The sequence below is a fragment of the Melitaea cinxia genome, chromosome 7 (genome assembly GCF_905220565.1).
Source record: "Melitaea cinxia chromosome 7, ilMelCinx1.1, whole genome shotgun sequence".
Lineage (NCBI taxonomy): Eukaryota > Metazoa > Arthropoda > Insecta > Lepidoptera > Nymphalidae > Melitaea > Melitaea cinxia.
Genome location: NC_059400.1, coordinates 2,723,248 through 2,743,360, shown reverse-complemented (window position 1 = coordinate 2,743,360; position 20,113 = coordinate 2,723,248).

Below are 20,113 nucleotides of genomic sequence, written 5' to 3'. Positions count from 1 at the left end.
CATAGTCACGACGTTTTTTTTTTTACAAAAAGGGTAAGTGTCATTAGTTACTAAATCTATTATTTTAATTGTGTCATAAAAATATACTGTATAACGATAGAGTATAACAAGCAAAAATTTAAAAGCTGTTAAGCTTTTATTGCCACTATTGCTATTAGAATAAAAACCATTTTATAACGAATAATATTTTGTGACGATTCAGTCTTCTTGTGACCATGGTGTAAGCAATTTTATAATATAAGCATTCTCAAAACAATAATTGTGTAATTGTAATCCAGTTAAAATGAAAATGTTATCAATAGTACAGGTATATTTAAAAACTCGGAGTAGTTATTTATAAAATTTTTGATAAAACTGTGTTTAATTTCGTATTTTTCAATCATAAGAAAGCACTGCAACTATAACTACTCTCTATAAAATTTACAATTTAAATCACAATACAAAAAACTAATACCGCTAGCGAGTACTCAATTGTTAAAATAAAATAAAATAAAAATAAAAATAAAATAAAATAGCCTTTATTGCTGCTTCTTTCCTTAACACTAATACATAATAATACATGCCTACTCAATTGTTAAAGGCTTTTTACAAATAAAGTACAATGTAAATTATGGTTATGAAATAAATTAACGAATAAAAAAATATAAAAAAAGTAAAATAAAAAAAATGGCTTTTTAATCTTGTTGTTTTAAAACCACCATAATGTCAAGGATCTTTATGATAAACATTTTTGAATATCATATCAAAAATTGACCGCTCCAGCTTTCTTATGATACATAAAAAAACAAGCCTGCATTATTTCGTGCCTAGACACGAAATAAAAGTGATGCTAACCTAGGAATCAAATACTTTGTCACACATGCTTTCAAGTGTGATATGTACAATAACGTTTTTTAAGTGGTAAAGTAATAAACTCACATTAGACAAATGAAATGTAGACCTAGAAGTTTCTATGGATAAAAAAAAAACAAGACAAGATAGGAGATATTTGTAATTTACAAAGAATAAAATACCCAACTAGATACATTTCTAATTAATATATTATACATACTTCAACCCGCATTGGAGCAGCGTGGAGGATTAAACCCTGGTCCTAATCCTACCTAAGGAAAGAGGCCTATGACCAGCAGTGGGAGATTACAGGCGGAAGCGTAATCACTACATAGTATAAAACAAAGTCGCTTTCTCTGTCCCTATGTATGCTTAAATCTTTAAAACTACGCAACGTATTTTGATGCGGTTTTTTTTAATAGATAGAGTGACTAAAGAGGGAGGTTTATATGTATAATACATGCGTAATATAATAGAAGAACATTGATAGTTTTTGCAACCGTGCGAAGCAGGGGTAGGTCGCTATTATAATATATATTATAAAACATAATACAAATCATTAAATACGTTTGAAATAAAAAAAATCAAGACAAGATTTTCGATCCTTCATTTTACAAAAAAAAAAAATAACCAACTTTTAGAAAAAAAAACAAGAACTTGACTGGATTTAAATAATAAAATACAATACAAATATATTTTATTTTATAAGTACCCTAAAACATTTTACGTAGAAAATATAGACGAAAAATAAAAATACGTTTTAATAAATTAATTTAAAATCAGTACAAATCTTATCGTTTAAAATAAACATAAAATAAAAACAATATTATAAATTAACTTATAATGAGTCTTAAATAAAATGGTTGCCGTGCTAATAATTAAAATGTCGTTACAGTTGGATACAGCGCCTAGCACGGCCTGGTACCAGCAATAAATATGCTGTATGAAATTTGTCTATTGTGAAGGGACACGACACCTAATACTGGCGTTCTTGCCCTTATTTGACTCTTATCGTTATCATTTTAACATAAAAATAAAAATAAAACCGGCCAAGTGCAAGTCGGACTCTGGCATCGAGGGTTCCGTACAAACAAAATTATTAAAAATATTTTTATTATATGATATAGCTAAAAATTTATATTTTTCAAAAAAAATCCTTTATTTGTGCTATAAGACGTTGCTTCGTACCAAATTTCAAGAATCTGAGTTCACGGGAAGTATCTCGTATGTTTTGATTCCCTTGCGAGTATCAAAAATTTGCAGCATAAACGGCTGTAGCTTTTGGTTGCGTTGGTTTAGGAATTTTATTTTTTCACGCCTTCAAGAGACAGTAGACTCGAGTATTTGATAAGAATTTCAGCTTGATACCTCCACGCGTTCCTGAGAAAAAGGGTCTTGACAGACAGACGGACAACAAAGTGATCCTATAGCGGTTCCATTTCTTCCTTTTGAGGTACGAAACAATAGCTGAACTTACTAGATTTGTACTAAAGAAATAGTTATAGTACCTAAGCTTACTACATGATTAACATAGACCAAATAATTGTACATAATATATTATAAGATGTAGATTCAAAACAGCGTCTGAGATTACATAAGTTCGTCTGTCCCGGTTTTTATGACAGATACCCGATAGCGATCTTGATTCGTAGCAAGGTCGTTTTTCATAAACTGGCAGTAGATAGCGTAGGTTGTTAAGCTCTGACCCTTCTTCTGAACGGAGAGAAGGCCTTTATCTAGCTATGGAGCGTATAAATGCTGATTGAAATCAATTTAATGGGACATTGGATGTTGAATAAATTAAATTGACATTAATAGCGCAATGTTATATCGTAAAAATCTTTCTTTGCAAAAACTACTTTGTCTTAACCATTTTTAATCAAACTGGTGATGAACCCTTAAGATTAGTGTATCTCAAATATTATCAGTATCATTGTATTACTAAAGATTTCAGATTTAACCTCTATCGGAAAAAAATAACGAAAATATTAGACATAGTCCCAAAGGATTTACGTGACTACGTATAAAATCCACTTCGTCCTTGTTTATTGGATATACGTATTACACGCTTTGGTAATCCATGTCTTTTCTTAATAATTAATTAATATATTTTAGTTAGTAGGGTTGCAATTGTAATATTTGTATTTGCTCGCAAATGAAATAGCAAACGAAAAAAAAACCGACTTCAATTACATCGACAAGTAATATAACGTAAGTAGACGAAAAAATAGTCAAGTAAAGATTACTCAAAATGTGATTGAAAAATCTCGATCAAATTCAAATAAGATCATAGAAGACAAGCATTGGTTTTTGATTAAAAAAAGAATAATCGAAATCGGTAAACCCAATCAAAAGTTCTGTATTAAAACTCCTTTTTCGGGAGTGGGATAAAAAAAAAGGTTTAATTGGAATTGAGCGACGTGGGCTTGATTCCCGTTTAGAATTTAATGTACTATAATACAAATGTTTATTTGTAGTCTCGTTTGGCATCAGCCTTGGTTATTGTCTCAAAAACCTTATAACGACAAATGATGATCAATGGCCTCTGGGGTTGACAGTCTGGCCTTTCGTTTACAATCACCAGTTATTTTTATTTTGTTAGGTAATTTTTACAAAGGCCTTCATATTTTAGGTATTTGGCTAATTGACATCGTTAAATTAGAGATTCAAACATCCAATCAAATGAATATTTCAACCAATTGGTTTGTAGCAGTAAACGCATACTCCACTTACTTTCTTTTTGTTTTTCTCATTATTTTTTACTAGCCCATTGGCGCAGTTTGTTTGCTTTCTGTTGAGTCTAAGTGTAATATTTGTTATATCTATAAAAATATACATGGTTATATATAGACTGTTATGCCTAATTTTTTATACATATATACATACACTCACACACACACACACACACACACACACACACACACATATATATATATATATATATATATATATATATATATATATATATATATATATAAATCATACACATTTAAATAAATACAAATATCAAACCCAGATTCAGCTGAAAATCTAACATTTTCAATGCACGAGAATAGAAACAAAGGTTAAAATGAACTCGTTCGTATTCCATGTACTGCAAAGGTTTTATTCTTATTATATATACATACATATGTATATCGCATATTGTTTTAAAATTTTTATACTTTCATTTGCAAATGGCAGGTCGTATCTGCTTTTTTTTTATCGTACGAGTGCCATCAGACGAACAATGTAAATGAGTGAGAGAATTTTATCATACATTTTTAACATTCCTGAGCTTCACGAAAAAAAGGGAAAACAGAAAATAAAAGGGACGATAAAAAACATAATATCGCCATTAATGTTAACGAGTTAAATTAAGGTGATAACGTTTTGAGCGAAAAACAATTTGCTTGACATTACATCATACCCAAAAATAAAATTTAAACGTTGAAAAAAAATATTCATCTAAACCTTTATTTTGGTGTGTGGCTACGGCACTAAAGAATTTAACCACGCCCTCTCTTCCTGTGGGTGTCGTAAGAGGCGACTAAGGGATAACAAGGTTCCACAACTTTGGAGCTTGAGAAGCCAACCGATAGCGGGATAACCATCCAACTGCTGGCTTTGAAATACACAAGACTGAAGACGGGCAGCAGCGACTTCGGTGCGACAAAGCCAATTCTGCGGTCACCAACCCGCCTGCCCAGTGTGGTGACTATGGGCAAAACACATGAGTTCACGTTATTTTTGGCGTAAACTTGTGGAGGCCTATGTCCAGCAGAGGACTGTATAGGCTGTAATGATGACGATGATAATGATGAAACCTTTATTTTATTTAAAAAGACATAAGCATTTAATGCCTGCTGTATCTTTTTAATACCTGTTTTTTTATAGATCGGCATTCGGCATCGATTACCGTAGCCTATAGACGCCTGCAACACCAGAAGGATCCCAAACACACTATCGACCCTACCCCCTTTCCTTGAGGACCTCTGATCATCTTACCATAGGACCACAACACTGCTTGAAATCAGCATCATTTAGCTTTGATTGACTGTAAGATCAAGGTACTTCTCCAGTCGGGCTGCTCCAGATTTTGAGAAGGATATTTCTTGATGTGCCCTACCTCAGTTATAAATTCTAAATACATCATAATAATTTGAAGTTAAATTAGAGTAGGTCTTCGGATATATTGTACTATAATCGTATTTTTACTTCGATCGACTTGTCATCGTTTACTGTATTACAGTCAGTAGAAACATTTATCGCATGGAATCGATGTCAAAGTTTCATTTCAACTAAGTAAACCCCACAGTTGAAACTTCAAACTGGCTGTAAGTCTTCACTGTGTACCGACTACCGTCCTTGCTATCTGTAGTTGAAGTGTAAAACAAACTTTTAAATTAACGACTCTCATTTGTTACATAAAAGCAATGTAGCTTAAGTTAGAAACTCTTGTAATATCTATATGTAAGTTATAAAATTATATTTTTTAACTGTAAAAAATAACAAACGGTTCATAATCGGTGATTATGAACCTTTTGAATTGCTTTCCCTTTAAACCTTTTTTCACTACAAATCATACACACACACTGTATACACTCATACATACATGACTTTATATTTTTTTTACATACCCACCTCAATCACTCCTCATATGTCATACCTACTTGTATACAAACATTGTGTAGTGTTAATGTTGTAGTAAATATTTTCTACTGTTATGTTATTATATTGTTACTAGCTGATCCGGCAAACGTTGTCTTGCCGCTAAACGCTATTTAAAAATAGGGGTTGATGGTAGAGGGTTGAAAATTTAAGGTTGTATGTATTTTTTAATGTTGTATCATCATAAAAAAATATAAATTAAAAATTTTGTCTAAAAAATAAATAAATAAATTTAGGGGTGGACTACCCCTAACATTTAGGGGGATGAAAAATAGATGTTGGCCGATTCTCATAGATACCGGATAAGCACAAAAAATTTCATCAAAATCGGTCAAGCCGTTTCGGAGGAGTATGGCAACGAAAACTGTGACACGAGAATTTTATATATTAGATGGAATGATGGAATGGATTAGATGTAAGAGCAGTCTCCTGGCATAGACATTAACATGCTTAAAAGGAAGCTCCAATCATTGGTTCTGTTGTAAGAAATTTGTTAATTAATAAAATTATTGTTATTATTATTATTTAAGATAATTTCCTCACACTAATAACACAGTGATCCTAATTCAGGAATTAAGTTTCAATGTTTTATTCAAAATGCTATTCTTGATATATTTTGGACCCTATTTTTCTCCTTTTTCGGATCGTCCCAACTTCTGCAACTCCCTAAAAATGTTATACTACTTTCCACTTTTGTAAAAGTTATGTTTTACTAAAGCCACGTTGGTCATGTTTTGTTCCATCAAAATATCACCTTACCTCACTACCAATGCAATGTATACTTAATACATTACTTAAGTTTACGCACTCAATCAATACCTAACATTAAATTTTCATTAGCTTACATTAACAATCGTGAAAATGTTATCGAATATATATATATTTTTTTTTTAAATTTAACATAAACATTCTAATTTGCTTTATTTTCAATTATTTCTAAAATACGTATACGTATTTTGTACATTGCATTAAATTAGTTACTTCAAATAATATTGTCACGTGAACTAAATTCTAAACTAATAGAATACAAACATTAAAAATTATATATATTGATTTCTTCTTTTTTTGAGTCTATGAAATTTTCATTAAGAATCTAACAGTGAATTTGGAACTCTGGTAGTTTAATATGTTCTTATAAATTTAAATAATATTACTTTATTTCGTTTATTTTTTTTTTTATCAGCGATTATGATAAGTCAAAGCAAAATCTAATCTAATTGAACTGTCATGCTATTACCATCGTCACTTTTGAACGTGAGTTCTAAATTCAAAATATAAGTGTCTCTGGCCAGTATGATCAGTAAAACCTACCACACTGGTCAGCATATATGGTCAGTACACGGCATTATTTACTTTGTTACACGTTATAATTTTTAGTCAAATATGCAATTTAGTAATATATGAATATAGTTCTTGAAGGAATATTTGTATATCATGTTCCGTGTGTCATGTACGGGTCTGTCGTGTTATGAGTAATGGATGATTTTGTAATTGGAACGTCGAAAATATAGCAAAGAAAACAGTCCGAAGATTCTCACCTTGATTTTAATAATCTATAGGTAATGAACTAATGAGTAACCCATTTAAAATTTGTTTGAAATGAACGCAAATATTTATTTCTAATAAAATAATATAAATAATGGCCTTTCAATTTGAAATATAGCAAAATGTTTAAGCCCTGTTTTATTTATTAAATTTGTAATAGCTTAGCGCAAAAGATAAACATGTGTAATCATCAACACATGTAGTATTTTAGTATTACCAAGGTTTAATTTTTCTACCTTTGTCTAACCTTTTGTGATCATTTCCGTACATAGCGTTGTTTAATTAAGAACGCCCTTTGCTTTTATATACAAAAATAAGAAAATCTTCTGTAAACAAAAGTTTATTACTCTGGCTTATCCGAGATCCTGGATTACCGCTGTTAATAGACTGTTTTATTTCTCTAAGTCTTTATAAATAAACCATTACAAGTCCGAGCTCTTAGCGATATCGACATCAATATTACTTAGGGAACTTTCTAATTAATGGTGATGACAGTGGCCGATGAACGAACAGGCCGATAAACACATTGTAAGGATAGAGAGACCGGATTTTAGAACAATATATGGTATATGGTTCTATGTGTTCATATGCGTCCTTCAACGTACGCTTACTAAATAAAATATGAAAACGAATTAAAAAAAACACTATGGTTATTCCAGAACATAGCACTACTATATTTAGATCAGTACTTTTCAAACATTTTTCATGAATAATATTTCAATAGCAAGAGGAAATTTCATCTATCACATTATGTTTTATATTTCAAATCTGTCTGGAATCAAAAACATCTAATTCGTGTTCATATACATTCGCCGTCACGTCACGTTTGACTACATTCCAATATTTCCAATAAAGACATTCTCCTGGAATCGGCTGAATGCGGGAAATATGAATTTACCGGCAAAATTTCATTAACACCTGTAATCATGTAGATGGAGAAAACCACCGAATTGCGAATCAAAATAATATAAAAGAGATAATACATATTCAATATTGAAATATTTGTAATTTTTTTATTCATTATTTGTTATTATATGTCGCATCTATAAGCTACCTGTTGTGATTTGGCAAACGAAAATATACACATCTTTTTGAACTTTTGAGAAGGACTAACCAAATTTAAAATTATTTTCTACTTATTTATTACTTTAATCTTAATTTAGAATAACATTAAAGAAAATATCAATATTCTAACCTAAAAAATAGTACAAAGGCAGTTTCGTAACAAAAAGACTCTATTACGGACAAAACATCAACAAATCAAAATAGCTTTATTCAAATAGGCTTCAAAAGAATAATAATAATAATAATAATAAATAACTTTATTGCACACAGTAACATATGACAATTACATAAGAATAAAGCTTAAAGGGAAAAAAAAATATTATTACGTCGCATGCAACGGGCGGTCTTATCACTAGATAGTAATCTCTTCCAGACAACCCACTTCGAAAAAGAACGAAATCGATCGAAAAAAAACTTCGAAAAGAACCTTCGAATCGTCATTTTGCAAATTAAAATTTGAATTATTTTTAAAAATAAAGCTACCACCGATTCTGAATGTAAATTTTGCAGGGAAGAACCGACAAGGAACTTCGCAATCTCTCTTTTAAAAAAAATATATAAACTGTGTTTTTATACAAAATTTGGTAGGTACCATTTTACATGAAATACCGCATCACTAAGTCCACATGTCGCTACTAAGCTTTAGCTATCAATTTCTTTTTAATACAAACTTTAAATTTATGTTCAGACAAAATTAAAATCTTTTATGGGATTTTATTATACATGCGAATACCATTACCCAAAAATGTGACCCTTACTTAGCGCAGTCGGAAACTTGGAATTACAATTTTGTTATTCCTTCTCTAGATTACACTGCGATTATTTTTATTTATATCAAAACAATCAAAATTCATGTGAATGTGCATAATATTATTATAAATATAATGTGACACAATTGTTAATATGTCTACCTTATGGAAAACATCCCACATGACACAACTAGGTAAACAGAACCAATAGATCTTATGTATTGAAAACAATAAAGTATTAAAACCATTGAAAGTAGATATTATACATAAAATGTAATTGTACGGCCTTTGTTTGAAGTAATTTAAAGCTCCTGCAAACCTAATATGGTTAGTGAGGATGAAAGGTTCATAAGGATCAAATATTTATAAATATAATTATAAACACGAATTGACTTCTTATTCACTTTGTTCTCAATAGCTCAAAATGTAGAGTTAAGATTACATTGCTTCAGAGGTTTTTGTCATATCTGTAGATACATTTTATATCAACGAATACGTATTTTCAAGTTGTGATACCTTCTGTTTTTTCTCTATATTAAACAGGATATTTTTATCAATTTAATTATCTTCCTGGCGTGATACTGACTTATCCGTCGAAAGAAAAGTCGGACGTGGGTAACGAAGGTTATTTTAATACGGTTAGACTGGTTCAATTTTATCTCAGAGCGAATATTCGTATTTGTACAAATTAATAGCTAGAAATAGACTAGCGCGTACAAATTTCTGACTCGGTAATACATATAAAATATATTTTTTTATACATAAGTACAGCCTTTTTAAAATTAGCAAGAAACGCAGTTTATTTTTATAGCTCTCCTCTACTAGCAAAATATAAACGATAAAAGCTTTAAGAAAAAAGCGTGTCAGTTCCGCTTCCGACACGTGACTAGACCTTATTCCTTAAGTATTATTATTAAATACCTTATTCCTACTGTGATATTTGACATAATGTTTATCTCTTTCTTACAAAATAAAAGTTGTTATTAAAAGTTAATTGTAATAATAGTACTATTAATTAAAAGGTAATATTTCACAAAACTTCATTCCCCGATATATTTAACATACCACGGGCTTATATTGTTTCGGATATAGGAGCAAACTAGAGACTATTCTAACAAAGTAAACCTTAATAAAAAATCAGGATAATTTTAAGAAAGATCTAACTTATTTCTAAATCTAAAAACATCATAAAGCCCGAGGATGTTAAGCCATGTTCATCCATTGGGAAATGCTTACCTCAAACGTTCCTCTATCGATATATTTAAACTTGTCGTTACAAATATAATTTACAATTATAATTGAGAGATTTATTTAATCTCGAATCAAATTAAATAATTGTATAGATGTGTGTGTATATACAATTATTTTTTTAATCACCTATTATTTGTGCAGTAATTGAAAACTACTGGAAACAAAACACTACTACACTTTTTAGCCTTCTGCACTATTTCTCTCTAATGCAGGTTGACTGGAAGAGATTTCGTCTCGAAATAAAATCGCCTTATATACATTATATTATAATGTATATTTTGCTACTAATACTGCTTCTACTGTACTGCTTTTTAAGTGTAATAAAGAATATATTATATAATATATTTTGTTGAATACAAATGATAATTATTCAACAACACAAATTAACCCTTAGCTGAATTCGGGGTAAAAAATTAGTCCAACGAAACGATTTTGCGTAACTTTGAGATCTAGGGTCATGTAATCCTGTGCGCTTAGGTAATATCGCTACGTCGAGTGGTGCGGCGAGTTACAGACAAACATTCCTTTAACATTCCTAGAAGTGGATTATGTACACACGTGGGGTCAAAAATGACCCGCGACTCCGTGAATGGTTGTATTATTATCAATTTATTTAATGTAATTTTTTTTATAAATAAATTAATAAAATTTTGTTCTGTTTTTTGTACGACAACCATATTAAACAGCTACTAGAAGATAAAACTGTTGGATCGGATCCAAAATCTGTCCATAATGTCGCAATACTTGCCTGTGAGAACGAAGAAAGCAATGACCCTGAGAAAATGGAAGAACTCACCTATTCCAACGCAGATGAACTAAAGTTCACAAGAGAGCAATAAATACTGACTTTTCGAGTTCAAACAGGACAGATGAAGAAGATATTTCTTCTTTTTACGACCAAAACGACACGAACTTAAGCTTTTGATTGAGCTAAAAACAGATTCAAGTGGTCCAAGAACAAGAATTTTTAGAACAGTTTAGTTTTAGGGTGTCAACTTCTTAGTTTTACTTAATTTCAAAGAAGTCCATGGGTTTGTTATTACGTTCACATAAGAAAACGATTTATATCGTTTTCTTGTCTCTGTATTATTTTTATATATTTTTTTAATAAACAAAGTCTCCTGAAGTTGATGCTGCTCAAACAATTATACAAAACTAGACAAAAATTGATATTGTTAAAAAAAAATACACAAATTAAAATGGATCAATAAAACCGAAAACTATTTAGCCAATAAGCTCTTTAATAGGTGGGGTTCTTTTGACCCCTGATTCCAAATATGTTACCAAAATTAGCGACTCCAGCTATGGGTTAAAATCGCTTTCAATTTAGCATATTAAGTGATCTCGCTATTGATTAAAAAGTTAATGATGTAAATTTAATAGCAAACGATTTTTTTCTTAGAATAGTATTATTATATTTTTCTAATACTATTAATAATAAGCAATGAGAATATACATATTATAATAAACAATGAATATATACTTTTTTTTTCCAATGTTAACGCGAATTTCACGCATTATAATGAAACGACTTTTTGGGATTTTGTCGCGGTTTATTAAGTTTTTTAGTTACCTGACATTTCAGATACTTTACAGCAACCATGGTCGCGGGAGAACGCATATACTTGTACGAACACATATATCGCACTCACTTAAACTTGTCACTACGAACTCGTATAAACTTCGACGATAAAAAATAACAAGCTCAAGTCAGTAATCGATCTGTCCAAATCAACCCGTCCTTGTTAGTTTTTACTAAAAGGTCTTTATTTATTTTTAGGTAGATATTTCAATGTACAATTTCGTATTCTACATATTATATAACTTATAGTGTAAATGAAACTGCATTTTATAGATTGTAATTTTAAAATGAAAAACAACAATTGAATGATAATTGTTGTTTTTTCATATACGGTAAATCAAAGTCTGTATTAGTTTTCTCAATAACTGTATTAAATATCCAGAACGGAAGGTAAATAAACTTTAAGGAAATACATATCAATGCGCTGGATTCAAGAAGTTCTCACAATAATGAGCGTTGTAAACTTTGCGTAGCGTACTTTTAATATACTGATAGCCATTCGAAGAAACTTTATAAGTATTATTACGAAACTTTAGTTTTCTATGCTATATTAAAGTTGTGTATTGTGCTATTAACTTGAGGGTATGTACCAATTAGCAGTGAAAAACTGGTGTATATTAAATTTTAATAATTTTATAGTATAGTAGTATATTTATACCAGTTATTATTTTATTTACTACATTATTAGTGCTATTTGTATTTTGTTTAAGAGTTTTATCCAATACTTTCAACGAGTCAACGGAATTAACAGCTGAATGGCGTACAAAACTCCAAACTGAAAATTCCGTGTAATAGCTTTGATTTTTAAACTTTAATTGACAAGATAATAAGTCAAGAAAACCAATTGACAGTTGTATCACTATATCAGTTAAAAAAGAATTTAATGTAATAAAAACTTTCAAAAACGTAATCCATATATTTTTATTCCTTGCTAAAGAATGTCTCGAAGGATTTATTTTTGCAGCAAATAAGACTTCCTCTTTTACATCTTTCTTATCTTACTTTTTCTTTTTATTCTTTAAAGCTATGTCAAGTACTTTTTGTGTACAGAAAACGCTCCCTGTTGTTTCATTTGAAAGGCATAACAATAATAAAAACTTAAAAATGTACTGTTATATAAGACAGTTTTATTTCGTTTTCCGTACAAATCCACAACATCGGAAATGATCATCGCTCGCCAGTCGACTTTTATACTTAGCTTTTGTTTGTTTTGAATCTAGACTAATGGATATTTCGTAATATTTTTACGTAACTGCTATAAATGTACGTTTAATATATTAGATTACATTATTTTGTGAACTGTCTTTGACTAAAATTTTACACGCGCTTTCTAGAGAAACTGTAGTAGAAAATACTGTTTTAATGCTTAAGTGTAAAAGCCTCTAAATGTTTCTCAGCAGGACAAGGACTCGTATTAAGAATAATAATCAGAGCATAATCTATCACGCTGCTTTCCTGTTGATTAACGTAAAACTTCCCCCTATGATTTTCTAATGGTCGATAAAGACACGGACTAACGGTAGAACTGAAAAATATGTTATTGATTTGGAAGTGCGAGGAATAGAGCTAGAAGTTCTTCATTCACCATCGCAAATGGAGGATTTTCCGACCAGACGGGTGTTGCGTCTGATGGGCTACCCCGGGTTGGTGTCAGTTCTTGTGACAATCGCCCGGATAACTTTAATTTTGCGATGTAAGTTACGTCAGTACTTAGTTCGTATGTAGCAAGATAGATGGCGCTGTATTGAGTTTGAAACTATGAACTTTAAGATACTACTCTGGTTCATCTGGACTTTCATAGATCCTCTCTACTTTAACTTTCATGTAATGTATTCATTCATCATTCATCATTTTATGTCAATGTATTTAATAAAAATAAGAGTAATAATCACAACCACTCTGATGTAGTGGTACGTGTGCCGTGTCGGCGGTCTCTAAACACGTTCGATTTCAATTCGAGTGGTATGGAGTATTTACGTTTCTGCAAATGTTTATTTCCGGTATGATTGTCTGTCCTTGTGGGTCTACCCATCGTGCCTCGGAGAACATCTAAAGCTGTCGTTCTTGTCGATAAATCGTAAGAGTAGTAATTATTCACGAAATAATTATGACTCCAAAAAATATAGCTCCTAAAATATATGTCACGTCTTCCTACACGCTACCAACCTATATTTATTTTTATAATTACAAATCATCAATACAATCTAACACGCGAATTAGTAATTCGACATTTCGATGAAGAACAAGGCACAAAAATAGAAACAGCTTAGAACATGCACTTGTACGATACACATTGCACGCGACAGGCATTTCTTGAAACCTGACGCTAAATAATCTCAATTAGTTTTACACTATAAACGCAGTTTTATTCAAAATGCATTCATTCTAAATTTAAAATACTATACTTTTTTTTTTGTCACATACCATGTCAAAACAATTATCTTTTCTATGATTTCCATACCTAAAGATTTCTACGACAACACTGTCTAAATTTTGTTTGTCAAAGAGCTATCGTACTAATAATATATAAATAATATTTGCAATAAACAAGCATTGTTAAAACAATAGTTAGATTCCAAATTCGATTCGAAATATAAATTTCTACGATGTCTTTAATGAGTATCTCGCTTTGATAGGTTTTTGTTTTCTTTTTTTGTACATATGAGAAAACGATGTATTGTAATTTTGAACTTGAGTCGTTAATGACTCTCACTTATTCGTTTCGTTATTTTTTATAACCCTTAGTTTTTCTTATTGTTAGGTTGGTGGATAGGGCAACTGTTTAGCTTATACGAGTAAAAACGATAGTGTAGCAAGAAAAAATAAAATAACCTAATCGTATTTAATTATATTTTTCTAACATTTAAGCTAAACATCTAACGCCTATGTACAACAGTATTTTTATGTGCACATCACTTAGTAAAAGGGCTCCAACGGCTATTAAAACTAAGAAAATACGACTGTACAAAAAATTAATGAACAATATAAATTTTTATACCCTACATTTTACTCTATAACAGCATAGCCGTTGTCACAAGAGTTTTAAACGCAACATGATGTAACACAATGCGAAAATGTCGAGTAGTTTCACGTACTCGTATCCTCTTACATTACTGCAAAGTTGTCGTTAAGTTTCTGACCGTAACGATACCTGATAGTTTGTCGCTTTGCGACACATCTCAACACATTACGACTTCCGCGCTAAATAGCTTAAAAACTTTATAAACTTTATTGAATTGAGCCTCAAAAGCATCTGAATTGTCATTTTACAATTAATTTGTAATTTTAATTATGGTTAAAAATGACTCTACAACCAATTCGGAATTTAGATTCCGCGGAGAAGAATCGGCAAGAAACTCCGCAGTTACTCTTAAAAAAAAACTTTATTTTAACATAAAATTGGTAATATTTTGCATAAAATATACATACATATCATCTTTAATGACATGCTTAAACCACCTGTCAACTCTTGTCGCAGAGCATCGTTATATATTCCATATCAAAAATAAAATTGTCTTAAGAATTGAAAATACAATCAAACACGAAAGTATCTATAGAAAATCCTTCCATTTTAAAATGAAAGAACATTTGTTCATGAAAACTTTGTATAAATCCTAGTGAAAGAATATCATCACCTAAATGTTCTGCTTTGTATGCGTCGCGTCGAACACGTTGTACGAGTACGTGCAGGTGACTACGTCATTAGCACTAAGTGCACGTAAGTGTGCTGAGATGGGCTTCAGGCTCGCCTATTGTTTTGAACAGCGCATGTTGTGGAGTTATAATCATTTTATTTATTTATTCAACAAAGGAAAAAATATAACCTGAAAACATAATTATAGCTGAATAATTATAAAGATAATATTAAACCAGTAATTCATACAAAATACAGAAGATGTGACCATAGCCGATTACGCACAAAGATAGCAAATCAAAGAAAAAGTTATTATATTTTAATAATTGAATTTATTGAACATATTACTGATTAAACAGATGATTACACTACTACATGATTTTTGTATAAATTATATTTTACAATTGTGCAACTACATATCATTTCCCTAAAAAAATGTCAACTATAGAGATAATTCTTAATTATAACTTATTTTTATATAAAGTACGAGTTGAAAGGTATTACAGTAACATTATTCTACTAATATTATAGGTGTTAATGTGAATGCGAAAATTTATGAGGAAGGGTGTTTGTATGTATGTATGTATCTATGTATGTACGTTTGACCTGGACCGATTTTAAAGAAACTTGGTACATAGATAGCTAGAGATCTACAATAGTACATAGTCTACTTTTTAGCCAGACATAACCACCGAATCGGAAATTATAGGCGTAGCTAGTATACCTTGGGTATCTTGTAAGTTTACCCTTAAACTTCATAAATATCCTACGTAATCCTTAAAATGTTTTGCTATCTTTCCAATTTCTCAGCAGGTAACGTGAAATAATGAAGTAGGTAGTATGTTTCAAAGAGAATACGGAAGTTTCCTTTGCGCATACAAATATGTTCTATAACGTGTATTTTTTTTGTTTATTTATTGTAAACCCGTTTTAGGTCAATTATTTATTTATCTTTATTAAACAACTATACAGAAAACGTTGCTCAAAAGGAAAATTTAAAGTCATATCGGCTGGTAAGCCATACTAACTATTATAGTCTATATGTAAGACTAAGAAAAAGCAATAGTAAAAGCAATATATAAAAAGTATAGCTACATCACTATACACAGATTAATATAGGCTTCAAAATGTTCTGTGTGTTAAGTACAAGCACAAATATACTCTACATACGTAGTACACACTCAACAACATAAATACACGCAGCACGCGCGCGCATACACATACACACACACACACACACACACACACACACACACTCACACACACACACACGCGTGCGCACATATAATCGCTTGAACGCGAGAACACATATATACCTTAACAATGAAAACTTTTATTACCTTTATTACATTTCGAAAAAAAGCTTATTTACTAATTGGTAACTTAATAATATTCAGGGCAAAGGCCTATAACATCGTCCTTCGAATTAAACGTCTCCGACATTTCTACTCAAGGTCTTTTCCAAACATTTGCGTGCTATTAAACTAGAATTTTAAAATTTCATAATCATGATTACTTAGTAAAATTTTAATTACACTGCAATTTAAATATTTAACTTCACTTTTTTATTATTTGTTGGAAGTTAATGGAGAATTTTAACGTGTAAATTATAATTATAAGGCTTTTTAACAGGTTTGGCAGAATATTGCAAACATGCAATTTATGTGTGTTATGTGTGTAGTAAAGTATATATTCGTTGCTTAATTATTGTGTCTGTGTGTATATTTACACGAAATTTCACTGCGTATATTGAAAGCACGCTCACATTCGCACAGAACATTTGGCAATGGAAACCATCTATCCTGCCAAACGATCCTTGAAGGCTTACTTTTCCCAGAACGACTAAGGATGATGTAATAAAAATTTCAAAGGCGTAGTGCTGATTACTTGTTATGGACGATGTACGCATTATAGGTAAACGTTGGTATACACAATTTTACGACATTTTCAGGCTGCCGAATACCTGTTCGTATGTGTAAATAATTAGGTAAAAGTAAATTACGAAGTAAAATGATATTTTTTACGAACTTCAAAAAAAGGAGAGGTGCTCAAGGTGATTGTATTTTTTTAAATATGTATTACTTTAAACATTATATAATATCGTATCAAAAAACGACCGCTCCAGCGATGATTGAACCTGCATCTTTGACTGACCGTGTCGATGCTCTAGCCAATTAAGCTATGGAACAATGTTCCCACTAGATCGAAACTTTCGATATGACTATTTTATATTCGGTTCTAAGCAACCGCCGCGCCATTTACAGTGAATCCTTTTACAGAAATCCGTAACTATTCAAAGTTTCATATTACAATGAAAATCTTTGACAGGAGACGACACCATATTATTTTTATTCCTATTAGTTGTTCGTGTTACTTTATTATTTTTTTCGATTTTGACGCTATATTTATTCAAAAGCTAGTGTATATTATGTATTTTTCAGTTAATACTTTTGATAAGAATTTTTTATTAATTTGATAAATTACAAATATTCTTTATTCAAATATCCTGCAGACCACTTATAAATCTTAATTTGACAAGGTACATAATGCTCATTAATTAGTAATAGTCACTGTAAAGATACCTTAATTTAGAATTCAGAGACTGCTACGAAAAGCCAACGAGAAACTCAAGAAATACTCCTTTGAACTTAAACGAAAAGCGTACCATTCACTCTTCTACCTAAGTCGATAACATTCAACAAATTCAGCGGTATTAACTCCAAACTTCCGATCGCTTTCTGAACGATTTTGACCCTTATAAAACAAATCCTCTATAAAACAGGCTTGAAACTTCTTATCCACCACTTATATACTCTTATAGATGGAATTACGAACATAATATTTATATGTAGTCCTTGATAAAATAATTATTAAATTCGATTTTCTTTTGAAAACATTTACACAAATGAAACAGTCAAGTAAGATACTCTCCTTTGAAATCAGCTAATATAACACAACATAAAACATATCTATAATATTTTCAATCTAACTTCATAAACATTCCTAACGTTTGTACGAAAATATATACTCAGAACATTTAGATTAACAATTTGTATTCGTCAAAACAACCTACAAAGCAACTGTATCTCCAAACAAACTCGTCTGAGTTTATACAAGCAGGCAATTAAAGGAGGGTACACAGACTTCTTATTACTTTTCGTACACAGTCGTACTTATCCGGCTAGGGAATGAGTCATAAATGTATGTTCTTACGGGAGGATTATGGGAGAACAAGTTATCATTTTATTCATTACTGGAACTTTTTATTATGTTTACAAATTATAAATGGCAATATTATCAGATTGAATATTGGTCACGTTTCATCCCATTTCCTTAAATACTTTGAGATTGGATTTTCGCCAAAGCATTGTACTTCTTAAGAATACGAAAAAAAAAATAAAGCATATTCTATCATTAAATTCAAAATATACTGAATACTTGTGTCATTGTTCTTAGAGTTAGAAACTATAATATATAATGAAAGGAACATGATAGTATAATAATTATTATCGACTAACGAACACACAAAAAACCAATTGAAAATAAACTAAAATTGACGTCACTAATGCTGTTTATGTGTGTAATGTGTGTAAATGTGTTTAATCCGAATATGTGCAACCAGACTTAGCTTAGCTTGCAGTATAGTACATGTATTACAAAATTGGCCGTGTCCATTGTAAGACAGTACAGCATTTGCATATATCTCCACTTAATTGCTATAACGTCTGAACTGGCCTCTTTCTTTAGGGCATCATTTTACGCCAGTTGGAAGCATGCCAATGAAAAACGCATAGACGCTTAGAGTTGACTCGTCTACTGCCTTTGTAATCATAATGCACAATTTTACAGCGCTTTACACACAATAAGACTTAAAAAAGTACTCTTAAATATACCGCAATGTTATTTGTGATTAATGGTTCAATGTGTCATAAAAATTAAGTACTGAGATTAATCACGTAATATAAGTTACGACCCATGTCATAGATTGAAGGGCCAGTTCATTTTTTGGCGAGAGAATAAATGAGAGAAAACGCTGCCCGCATTTTTACCACCATTTAACGCAAACTTGATTTATATTGTAAATAATTCTCTGCTAATAATTATTTGCACTTTTGCATTTACTTTTGCAAAATAAATCAAAATGCTAACTAGAAAAGCATACAGTTATATTACAGGTATTTATGATTAATATTCAAATGATACCATATTTTACCGGTAAAATTGTTGTTTTGGGTAAAAAACATGAATAAAAGTTTAAAAGAAAAAAAAAATATTTAAGCTTCTTTATTGTTAGTTAATCCAAAATAATTTCGTTTTGTGTTTGTGTTCTCAAAAACAGTCAATGCGTTCAAAATAGTCCCCTTATACAAAATCAAAATTAAAAATAACTTTATTCAAATAGACGTCAAAAGCACTTTCGAATCGTAATTTACAAATTAAAATTTTAAAGTGATTATAATTTTTAAAATTGAAGCTACCACCGATTTGAAATTTAGATTCAAGAAACTTCGCAGTTACTCTTTTTAAAAATAATATATTTAAATTTATGCAACCTATCAATCGAGAAAGGAAAGAAGGATTAGACAAGAATGTTTTAATTAGTCTTATGAGCTGACTTATTTGCAGAGATAAAACCGAGTAAGCTACCCAGTAAAACCAAACTAAGAAACCGAGAGGCAGCTTGTCTAGTAGCAGATGCAGAACTAACAATGGTATCTGTGCAAGATAATGCATAAATTGTATTTATCAGCTTTAGTCAACAGAACTGAAAATCGATACTGTTCAGAAATAACCCACTATGGATAG